The sequence below is a fragment of the Nothobranchius furzeri genome, chromosome 16, assembly GCF_043380555.1.
Source record: "Nothobranchius furzeri strain GRZ-AD chromosome 16, NfurGRZ-RIMD1, whole genome shotgun sequence".
In the NCBI taxonomy this organism is placed as follows: domain Eukaryota; kingdom Metazoa; phylum Chordata; class Actinopteri; order Cyprinodontiformes; family Nothobranchiidae; genus Nothobranchius; species Nothobranchius furzeri.
In genome coordinates this window covers 48,582,819-48,595,239 of record NC_091756.1, presented here as the reverse complement: position 1 = coordinate 48,595,239, position 12,421 = coordinate 48,582,819, and positions in this window count along the sequence as shown.

Here is a 12,421-nt window from a genome sequence, read left to right as displayed (position 1 = left end):
ACATGAAAAATAGTCTCCTACGCCTACCTCCTGCATTAGCTTCTGATAGAAAATAGATCGTAAAAGGCTGGGATTAGAAAAGCCTTCATTACACTGTCACTTAATATTCATGGACTCATCTTGACTCACAACAGGAAAGGCTGTTGTTGGTTTAATGTCTAGGAAACAACAGAGAACGTCTCAGCTAGTAGATGCTAACTGTTAGCATTAGCTACTCCACCACACAGCAGAACTTCTTCAGGCTGTGTTACTTATTTAAGGGCTGAATATGGAACATGGACACCATGCTACATCTAGTGTTTAGAGGTGGTAGCTGCAACAACAGAAAACATTTTCCAGCCATCAGGGTGTTGGTTCACTGCCGATACGTGAAGTGACCAGCCAGGGTCATGTCCAAATCCTTCAGGATAAGGACTAATTTCTACTAGTAAGCTTATTTTACAGCAGTATTTACTGTTAGAACATCTTCTGGGCACAGAATCAGCTGCTTGACTCGCCATTTTGCACAGTCCCAGCCTCACCTTACCGAGCAGACTATTTTGTGCAATGGTGGCCTCTAGTGGCTGGTAGGTGTAAACAAAAACCCAGTGTCGTGCACTACAAAATTAAAGTCTGATGATTTACTTTGTAGCTTTCAAAGAAAAAAACTGTACATTCATTCTGTACACCTCTAAATGCCCCGTGGAGGTTATATTGTTAAAAAATATAACTAATGTTCCATATTCCACCTTTAATTCTTTGTCAGTTTAAGGATGGCCTCTTTCTAAGTATTGCACAAACACAATGGGATAGAAATCTCGAATTGTTTGTGTAAAGGCAGATAATAGCAGTTCAAGATGGAATACGAGTTCAAGCAAGTTACATTATGGGGGTGGGGTTGGGTGCAGACTGTTATATGTATCGGGGGGGGGGGGGGGGGGGTATCACAAATCTGCATTAAGATTTGAAGCGGGTCAAAACCATTCACTCTTTATTGTAATCTCACTCGGACCGTTGTGCCTTTTTTGTTGTTTTTTGTTGAGCTAAAACCTTTTTGATTACAGAGAGAATAACATCTGGCCCATTTCAGTGTATAGTGCGTGAACTCATTTTGTATGTAATTGGTCAAAAAGAGTGTAAATTTGACATTCTTTCTGATGCTGTCTTCTCCAGTTTGAATAAATAAAACTCAAAAAGAAGGGTTTTAAAAACAACTCTTTGTTGAGCAGGGTTGTTTCTGAAAACTCTCAGGAGTTTCTTAGAGTTTGTTGGCGGTATAATGAATAAACACAAGTGCCATATAAATATTTTATCTCACTTCCAGTACCAGAGTAAATACTTAAATTTGCCAAAACAGCTCTGTAAATTGCATGTGGCATGACAGATTTATGCTTTGAACTTTAATTTATAGTTGCACAAGTGATCATTTATGCCTGCAGCAGAGTGTGCAGAGGTCCGACTAAACTCAGTTTGACTACATAAGCAGGAGTGTGCTGTGAAATATGTTAGTGCAGAAGGAGAAACCTGCTGTCACTTCAGTGTGAGGACCGCACATTCATCCTACATGTCAAAATTTCCCTTTGCAAGGTCAACCAATTAAGCACTAAACTACAACAGGCTGAGCTGAAAGGTCAACGATTATTTACATCAGGACCAGAAACAAATGTAGCACAGAGGATTTATCAAACAAGATAACAGGCATGTGAGTGTAATCTGGAGTTCTCATGTTTAATCCAATAAATATGAATTCCAAGCAGAGATTTTAGGCGAGGTTGTGCTCGTGTTAAGGTGCTGCTGTGCACAGTCAGCTCTAAGCCCACCCACCGTGCAGCTTCCTGACAAAGTCCAGTCTTTGTTTTTGTTGCCTTTCCTGCACAAAGCATGACGGCACATTCGTGACTGAGACGGTTGCATGCACTGGAGATAAAAATCAGAGCCGAGGCAAAGCTGAAACAGTGTTTGTTGGCCTCGCTTCCTCGACAGTGTTTAACATAAACAGGGTGGATCCCTTCCACTCAGGAGAGAGCTGTCGCATTGTGCCAACACCGACTGATGTAAGAATACATCAAGTGGGTTTAGCAGTTGTGCAATATATTTTTAAATGTTTTTTTTTGTGATTTATCATGAGCAGGATATCATCTAAAACCTAAAGCAACAGCACCACATGTTTTCTAGTCAAGAACATACTCAAGGACTCAAATAAACATATTCAAAGCCTAAACTGTGCTTTCAAGTAACAAAACACCAACATTCCTCAAGCGTAAAAGCCTGAGAAGTGACTGTATTAGGGATATGAGGCAGTTAATGTTAAGCAGGTGATGCTAATTGAGTGGTACAGCTCATCTGGAGCTGATTTAAATGTGTCACTCCTAAACAATTCAAGTAACAGGTTGGGCCCATTTGTAAGGAGCCAGTTCACCCAGCGTACCAGATCTCAGAGCTTTCAAACAGCGCATGTTTCAAGGTGATAGTTCTAGAGAGGTTTTTCATTGTCCATTCACGTCAAATATCAGATTTATAGTTGAAATCTGGTGTCGAAATAGTAGAGTCATCCCCGAGACACACTCATATCTCTCTGGCAAAAAATTGTTGGCGTCAACACCATCTCTTCATGTTAGCGTATTATGTTTTAAAATTAATCTTTCAGAAACTAATTAAATGATGTTCATCTTTTAAAAAAACAACTTCTGGAGGTCAACAGTAACTCAGACAACAGCTTTTGAATTCGAAGGTGCTTTCATGTTGTTTTTGGCGAATCGGTGTCCTAGCACACCAAATGTGGTGATAAAGGTCCCTCCCACGCACCTGCATCTAATCACCTTTTCTGATAACTAATTGCTAAAATAAATTACTAAATGATTATTTGAACAAACAGAAGTTTAGGTAAAAACTGTATGACGAGACAAAAGTCAAAATCTAGAAAAAGATGATAAAAGGGTGTTACTTTTATTTTTTAATCAGGAAGATGTTCTATTTATTTACATGGGAGGGGGCAGACTTAGGCCTAGTCCACACGTAGCCGGGTTTTTTTTAAACGAATATCCGCCCCTCCAAAAACTTGCATCCACACACCGCGTTTTAAAAACAAACCCTGTCCACACGTACCCGGATAAATACGTTGTTAAGGACATGCCAGACCTGTAGGCGGCAGTACTTCCCCCGTTCTTAACCTCGTCCTTCGTCTGTGGTCTTCCGCAAGGAGCAGTAATTCCGCTTGCAAAAACAAACAAGCAAAAAGCGCTTGGACGATTGATGGATCGGGTAGTGACAGGGCGCAGCTCTGAGGGCTTCCATGATACCGGCTAGTGTAAACACAGGTCGCACACGTGATGTCAGCATTTTTTTGTCGCGGAAAGTGACGTTGCGGACCTTAAAACTCCGGTTTTGTCCGTCCACACGCAGACACCCAAAACGGAGAAAACATAGATCTTCACTTTGGCCGGAGTTTTTAAAAAGATCAGTTTTCGTGTGAAAAAACTCCGTTTTCGTGTGGATGACAGGCCAAAACGTAGAAAAATATCTACGTTTTGGCAGATCCCCGGCTACGTGTGGACAGGGCCTTAAACTGTAAACTACTGCCAGCCACCGGGGGAGTTTAAGCTTTTAGAGTCTAGTTATTACTCTATGGTATCAAAATGCTTCTTTAAAATTTACAGACATCATATGTGAAAACCATGGTACATAACAAGTGGAATTAGAAAAGAATGTTTTTAGCACCATTGACTTGCATTCATTTTTTTGTTCCTCCATGGACCCATGGTCCGGAAGTAGATGGGTGTGACTTAGGCACCCTATGACGCCGTGCCGTCTTCTCGTGCCTTCTCTCGTTTTGAACCCTGCTTTTTTCCAGTCAGAGAGCCACTCTGCCATTTATTAGTCATTTGTTATAACCCTTCCACAATGTTTTCATGGCTCATAAACACATATGTCTAAATAAACAATTTTAAATTATTAAAAAATTAAACGTTGGTCTATCTTTTATACAGGATCTTGAGATACTATATTTTTCCACAGAAAAACATATTTGTCTCATCACCATAAGTTTAGACTAAATCCAAAGGAATTTTGGATTTCCCAGCTTCCACCCAGCATTCCAGTGCACCATGTACGCACAAATCAGTCAGGTGTGAAAAGAGTCTCAAGAGGATTTTTGTACTTGTAAACTGATCTGTGTGTAATGTAGTTTTGTCCGTGTGTACCAGGTGATTTGTTTGTGCGTATTCAATGATTTGAATATGTAGGAGCTGAAGTTACACATGAAAATGTAAACACAAGTTACAAATCAAGAGTTAATCACACACACACAAATCTTTAGTTAAGCACACACAAATTTAGATACACACATAAACTCAAATTTAGATACGCACACACAAATTTAGACACTCACACACAGATCTTTTGAGACTTTTTTCTCCCCATATTACTCTCCGTCAGCTCAAGCACGGAGTCGCAAACCCTCATCGACGGAGATGTTTTCCTTTCAGACTTCTGTTACCGGGGAGAGATGCAAAGCAATTACCCACGGGGAAGGGAGGTGAAGTCACGTCTCTGTTCCACAATCGTGTATTTATATTTGTGTGTGTGTGTTTATGCATTTCAGATTTTTTTTAACACTCCACTTATGCGTTCAGTCGTCACCTCCAAACCCACATTTCCCACAATGTTCTTCCATGGGAAGTTTGCTGCACCTCTTTGGACACCTTCATTCATGCATGTATAAAAAATTATACCACCAGACTTTTTACGTGAAATGTTTTTCGACCTGCCTCATGTGTGCCGCTGCATTATATATATATATATATATATATATATATATATATATATATATATATATAAAGTTAAAGTCCAATAGTCATCATCACACACTGGTGAAATTACATCTCTGTATTTGACTCATGGGGAGCGGTGAGCTGCAGCAGTGACTGCGCTAGGGAACTATTTGGTGGTTTAACCCCCCAGTCCAACCCCTTGAAGCTGAGTATCAGGCAGGAAATTAGTGGGTCCCATTTTTTTGAAGTCTTTGGTATGACCCGACCGGGATTTAACCCTTGATCTCCCAGTCTCAGGGCGGACGCTCTACCATTAGGCCACTGTGAAGGTAAATGTAAATATAAAATCATCGTTATTTAAAATTCTGGCATTAAACATGGTCAGACTTGCACATCTCTTTGTGGAATGCTCGGCCTTCAACATGATGATGTGTAGCTTGGTCAGCAAAAAAAAAAGAAAAAAAAAAGGTTCAGCTTCTTTCCGTGTAACTCCACAAGAGCAACCAACAGTCCTCTGCAGGATACTCACAGAGATGTTGAAGACGTACTTTTCACTGCAGTTAAGTGGTTCATTAACAACTCTGGTCGTTTCCCACCATAAATCAAGAAATTGTAAACTGTACTGAAAAGGAATTCAATTCATGTATCTTGAGTGTCTTTTCTTTGGCGTAATTAAGGAGTTTTATCTTCATATCAGGGTGTGGGTTCAATATGTAAACACTCGAACCACAGGATCAACATTCGGCTCAGCAAGTGCACTGGAACCGCTCTGTGGAGGGGAGATGAAACGAGCAAGAGCACCACGGGCACAGACGCTTGGAAGAGGATCTGAAGATCACGTCGTTTAGCTACAAAACCCATTCTCGCTTGCACCAGTTCTACTTTGTTTCTTCTTAATAATTAGTGCTGTGCCACAGATGTGCATTTCTCCCTTTTCACCCAGGTCCGTAATCTAAATGTGAAGGACGTGAGGATTTAAAGCAAGTGTCATATGCTTTCTATTTGATGAAGCCATTAAAATCCAGGATGGATTAAAGCTGAGTGGCTCGTGTGAGGAAAGGCTTATTTAGGAACTTAAATTAGTTTGATGAATCCTAACATATGGGCAAGAAGAGAAGAAAAATGGGACTTTGAAAGTTTTATTGCTTGTTGACTCATCCTGTTTCTTTCAGCCTTTTTGAGTTGACCCTAAAACTTGCAAAGAGCTCCGATGAAGTAAAGAAAAATCCGGGTCATCCAAGGCCAAAATGATCTGGATATCCTGTTTCCCACCATGAATTAATCATTGTGCACATAAACAAGCATGAAACACAAGCTTTTAGCCGTATTATTCAAACGTGATGAGTGAAATCACATGAGATCAGGTATGAAGACTGATTCACAGCTCTCTTTCATCTTAAAACACAGAGAAAAAATTACATATGTTAAGGTTGGAGCTGAGGCATGACATTTTGATTCAGTTTATTTGAAAAGTGGAAATTAAATTCATTTATGATGTAAACATATCCGCCCTCGAAGTTACAAGTGCCGCCAGTGGCTGTGCCATCGACCAAACGCAGGAACTCGCCTGCTTTGACTCCGGATTCAGCTGTAAACATTTCCACGCAGTGCAAACCAAGCCCAGCGCCGTTATTGATGAGATTTCAGAAACAAGTATCCTGGATTCCTTCAAATAGGCAGTGGCGGGCAGGGGGGGGGGACCTCTAACCTGCTGCTTCCTGACTCTCATCTCTCCCTGGTGAGCTCTAGTTGTGGCATTTTTCTCAATCACAGGTCCTGGAAGCAGGCCGTTTACCTCGTAACGCAGCTTAGATTTCTGTGTGAAATGCTCAATATATAGTGATAGTTTGAGGGCTGTTGTTTCGTTGGGGGGGGGGGGGGGTCCCTGGGGGACCACACAGCTGGTCTGTAGTAATTTCAGTGCAAGAGAGCATGGAAGAAGAAAAAAGGCTGGTGCAGAAGGTAGAGTGACTGCAATTGGGGTGTTTTCAGCAACCCTGATGGATGTCATGCTGTGTTAATGCTCCAGCCCAGGTGTGCAGGTCAAGTCTTGTGAAACATAAAACAGCGTTTGCATCAACACTTGGAGCCTCAGACTTGGAAAGCATCCTCCTTCTTTCTGTGAAGTCTCATTCCAGCGCTCCGTTGCTCTCCCGATCTCCATCAGTCCTCTTCTATAAGCATAGTTTGATTTGGGGTTTGTCTCCACCTAGTGGTGAATATTACTGGACTTGTGCACAAAAAGTATCATTTACATATCAATACATAAATCTAATAAGCCTCAAAACTCAGCAAATACGATAATCATTGAAGAACACATTACACATGGTGTTTACTGGCAAATATATTTAAGGGTTATGGTTGGAATATTGTTTCTTCCTCTGCTGTATTTTTTCAGCACTTCGGTATTAGTTTGCTATACTCACAAAAGAACAATTCCACATTTTTAGATTTACTCAGGTTATCTGTGTCTTACACTGAAATGGGTTTGCTAATGAAGTGTGGGGAAAAAAACAGAAACCTGTAAGGGGGCACATTCTTTTTGACAGCACTATTTATCCTTCTCTTCCACAGATATAGTCCCGTTATATCTGAGGTGAGGACATAAAAAAAAGAACAAGATGGAGACAGTCTGGATGAGAGAGAAGTAATAAAGTTAGACATTCTGACTTTGGAAATGTAATTTTGATCTGACATTAATAAAACACGACACGGACACAGCTGCACTTGTGTTTTGTTTCAGATTATTATTTACTCATATTCCAGTTTACTCCCTGGGATGATGTGAAAACCACCTGTCACCTGTGTGTTGTTGACCTATCACCTGCATGTTTTACGGTCTTCTCAGATGTTTTAGGGCAGTACAAATCATCTTCCAAACCCCTAAAGCACGCGTTGGTCCTGCTCACAGTGGTTTTCTTGAACGTAATCTCACCTTAATTTCCAACAGGTTGAGGCACAAAACAGAATAACAAAATAAATAAACTACTAAGATGGTAATATCTCATCCATTTATTTCTTAAACATAGGAAAGGGACTTCTAGGTAAGAAAAATAATTTAAAACCAAGTGCACTTCAACATCTCAGTTTACACGGGGCCGACCCCTTTCAACAGTTCGAAGTGAAATACACAAACTCAAAAGCATCTCTAATCGATCGGTACTGTAAGGCTTTGGGTGATGATGAGGTGACAAACATCTGCAGCAAATCTCACAAAGACCTCTGCGACATCTTGTGACAAGACAAAACCATGTAGCACACTCCAAAGGAGTCAGGCAGCTTGCTCATTTGTGCTAAAATGCCTGCTTTAAGCCAGTTATCAGAATGAAGCCGAGAAGATGAGGACAGATGTGCTGTTTTCTGGGCCAAACGGTATTTGTAAGTAATTTCCAACAAATGTTTGAAATAGTTCCAAAGGGTAGAGATTACTACATCGTGGACAATTTAGAGAAGTTAAAACCAGATGGGTTTCCATGCTGTAAGATATCAACTGACCATCATCTCACACCACTTGAGACTGTGGATGTAGGTGAAAATCACAGGAAATGACTTTTAAAAGTCCATTTAGGTGCTTTTAACTACCTGGCTGTGTTGGACTGATTCAACAAGCCTCCACTGCTCTGCTAATGAGTTACAATTACAGTTGTGGCCCAGTGCTGACTACCCACATGTAGGTGAATGATCCAAAAGCAACATGGTGAATGGCTGGAGAAGTACGTCACAAGCACACCTTCGGTATTGTACGGATGATTTCAGAAAATAATAAATCTTTGTTTAAAAGCAAAAATAATTAAACTTCTACTATTTAACAGAAAAATTCATAACACCAACCAAACTTCACTCAAAAATAAAGAATAATATCTACAGTTTTGACTTTACATTCAAACACTGTCCGATCTTTACACTGTAATAGTATAGGCCGGTTAGAATAACAAAATGCAGCAATTCACATTAATTCACCTTGTGTTACATACTCAGCATATATACCAGTATACATTAACAGCATTTCACATTCTTGGTAATACATAACATCATCCACAGAACAATGCTGGTATCAGGTAAACAGACAGGGATAAAATGTGGCAAAACATGGAGAAAGATTACAGATGTCATGAAAAAATAAAGTGTAAATATGAGTTGAACAGGTGGCAGTGTTACTGAGAAAAAGAGACATGATCGCTTTTTTAACTATTTTCTCATATGTTTTGTTTACCTTGGTGGCAGAAAGCCTATTGGTGACTTTGGCTAATGGTTACCAAAATTGGTTTGTACATTGGAAAATGTCTGACTCAACAATTCTGTGTAGACAGTTGATTTTGCCATACATTTGATCCAATTCCAAAACTTTCAGCAAATTTAGATGAATTGTGGCATTAAAATCTAACCAGAAGAAATTTTGTTTAACCTTGTGTAGTCCGATGGAAGGCAGTGCAAATGTGACCATTCAGATAAGTGAAATCCAGAACCATCCGACTATGTGGTGCAGGTTTTAAGATGTTTTTGTGCAGCATAGTGACAATTTAGTTTACTGAGCTGAGAGTGATGCTGTTCTCTGTCCAAGTATGAAGAGGGGTGTAAAATGAGCTGAAGGGAAATGAAGCGTGCATCGTAACACATGCATCGAATTAAACCCAAAAGCAATCCTAAATATTAACTCCTGTTGCCTGATTTTTCCCCCCAAGCATTTTTGCAGGTAAAACTAAATATGCAGCTTTAGATCAATGTTTTCACATGACCAAAAGTAAAGTGTTGACGTTGTGCATGAACCAGAAATATTGCACATGTGTTCTTGTGTAGCAGACTGAACTTACTTTTATCACCTTGTGAGTATATTACCATATCTGGCTCAAGAGAGCACAGAATAGGACAGATGGTGTATGTCTGGAGTCTAAATAGTGGATTTTATGACATAAGAGGACTTTCAAACTACCCCTTATCTGTACTCACATAATTGTTTACCATTTATTACATTACATGTTCTAGAAAGAGTAATTGTGGAGAAATACCCTGAAAGTAGAATTTAGCCACTGGGGGGCGACAGAGGCGACATGTTTAAACAACAGCTGTTAGATTTCTGTTTCAATAGATCTGTACATCAGAGGCAAAGATCCAATTATCATTCCAAAATGGGTCAATTTAAAAAGACTGCTAAGTATAAGAAATCTTTCAGGGATTTTTTTTAATTTTGTCTCATGTAATTTCATTATTTAGGCTGATTAGTAATATGCAGGGGTGAACCTTCCTGTCAGACGTGATGAGTGAATGAGTGAAATTATTGCAAATAATTACAAAGAACGTTTTAATGTGGTGCAACATGTACAATCTCTGCATTCTTCAAACAAACATGGATTTCTTTACCAAAACATCCAGTATGATGTGTTTGTTTAGTGACAATCCAATTGCACCTTTGCTGCCACAAGTAACGTATTTCATGAAAAAAGTACAACCTATGTTGATAAAAGCACAGGGAACCCAGTAAAAAATTACAATTACACGTTTTACATGCACATCATATCTGAATGTCGATGCATATGTACTTACTATGAAACAAAAAATGAATATACAAACATGATAGTTGAGACAAACCGACGATACCTACAGATTATAGACACATTGCTTGTACATTCATATATGTCAACACATAAATATGTATATACAGTATACATATATATATATATATATTTGAATGTATACAGATATATAAAAGGAGGAATAAATAGTGCCATTAATGAGGTGAAAAAAAAACTTCCACACGGACTCAGAGAAATATAAACTCTGAAACCTGAAATACAGAGGCTGAAGCAACTAGGAGTTAGAAACACTTAACTTGTCTTCCTCGTGTTAGCTTTAGATTACAAGTTAATAATGAACTATTGAGCTAAAGCTGTTATACGCAGCGAGTTGGGTTAGTCAGATTCAGTGCCTTTACATTCTAGATATCTGATAAGAGTATTGACATATATAGCAATGCTTTGATGCAGACAAACACAAAAAGGCTTTTTTATGTGTGCATAACTCTTGTTTGGCACACATTCGGGAGTGGAACGAGTGACATGTTGTGTGTGGACTTCTGACAAACTGTGTTGATGAAACAGTGGTGTTTGATACCTGCTGAATGGCTGTGAGGGAACTGGCAGTGGAAAACTCTCCGGTGTGATGACTGAAACCTTAAGCCAACAGTATCCTTTCAGCCTCACTGTGGCACTACAAGCCTCTGGTTTGAAATTGACTTTAAAAATCTTCTTGAACAGACAAATAAATCTGAGAATACTTCTTTATATTTAGGAGTTCAGCTGAAAGTCTGACCATGATTAAATCTCCTTCATGAAGAAATTGCCAACAAAGCACTCAGCTTTCTTGTAAACTGAGTGGAAGTAAGCTTGTTGGGCTAAAAGTGTGACCAGCAAACTATGCATGACATTCTTAGTTTAAAATTACATTATATGACCATTTCAGTTCAAATTCCCAGCAAGAACCTGTGGCGCCTACTCAATGCAGCTTGATGCACTTCCAGAGCTTTTGCACCTTGTATCGGGTCCATGGTTGCCTCTTTCATTTAGAATTAACTTCACTGGCGAACCAAGTGGACAGCGCCAGACTGAAAACACAACATCATAAGATTGTTGGTCACTGATTGGCTAGGGGCGGTGGAGTGAAGTCACCTACACTCTCCTGGCCATCTCCAGGGTGTTTTGCCTCACTGCCTGCTGCCTTTTCTTTGTGTCTTTTGTTTTTGGAGTCTGACCAAAATATCTCCTCGCTCTACTTTGTGTTGCGTATAAATCATCTCAAGCTAGGTTTTAGGGGCTGCCCAGTCACTGCAGTTGTTTCTCAATTGGAAAACCACCTGAACTGTGTAGAGTTGAATTGAGTTGACTCTACGTTGGCTTAAAGTGACAATGTGTAGTTTTTACCATTAATCTCTAGAAATATCCATTGAAATGTTGTAAATGAATTAAAAGATACCCAGTTTAGAAAAATATTGGCGGTTTCATAACATATAACCATAAACATTGGGTCTTAAGTACATGGGAGCGGGTCTAAGTCTCTGGGTGACGCCATATTGGATGCCATGCAGTGGTGGATTTAGCAATTTGGGGGCCCAAGGCTAACACAGACATGGGGCCCCCTTACACTAAATTTTCGACAATCTTATCTTTAACTGGATTTGCAAAACTCTCCCCTCTTCTGACATGAGTTATCTTCACTTTTTATTAGTCCTCCTCTTTTTTCCTGTCTTTCTCTCCCTTTGAGTGCTTTCAATATTTGCTCTGCTTTCTTCTTCCTGTCCGTGCTCCTGTGCTTTTGCCTTTCTTTTTTTTTCTTCTATTTTCCATTTTGGTCTACGTTTTCCTCCCTTGAAACATTTTCCATTGTCTTTCCTTTCTGCTTCCTTTTGATGTTTACATTGAGAAAAAAAATGTCACTTTCGGAGGTGAAGATAAAAGCTTTTTAAAAGCAAGCTGCTTCATTCTCTTATTGGAGCCACTAGGATAACTCCATGTCATGCTTAATGTTTTGACTACTGCTTTTAGTTTGTTACGAACGCTCCCGCCTCACTTCTTTTTTCTGCTTTCTCTTCTTCTTCTTATTTGTGGTGTCATGGCACTTGGCAAACAACAATTTGGTGAATTACTGCCACCAACTGGATTGGAGTGGAATGACTACCAATC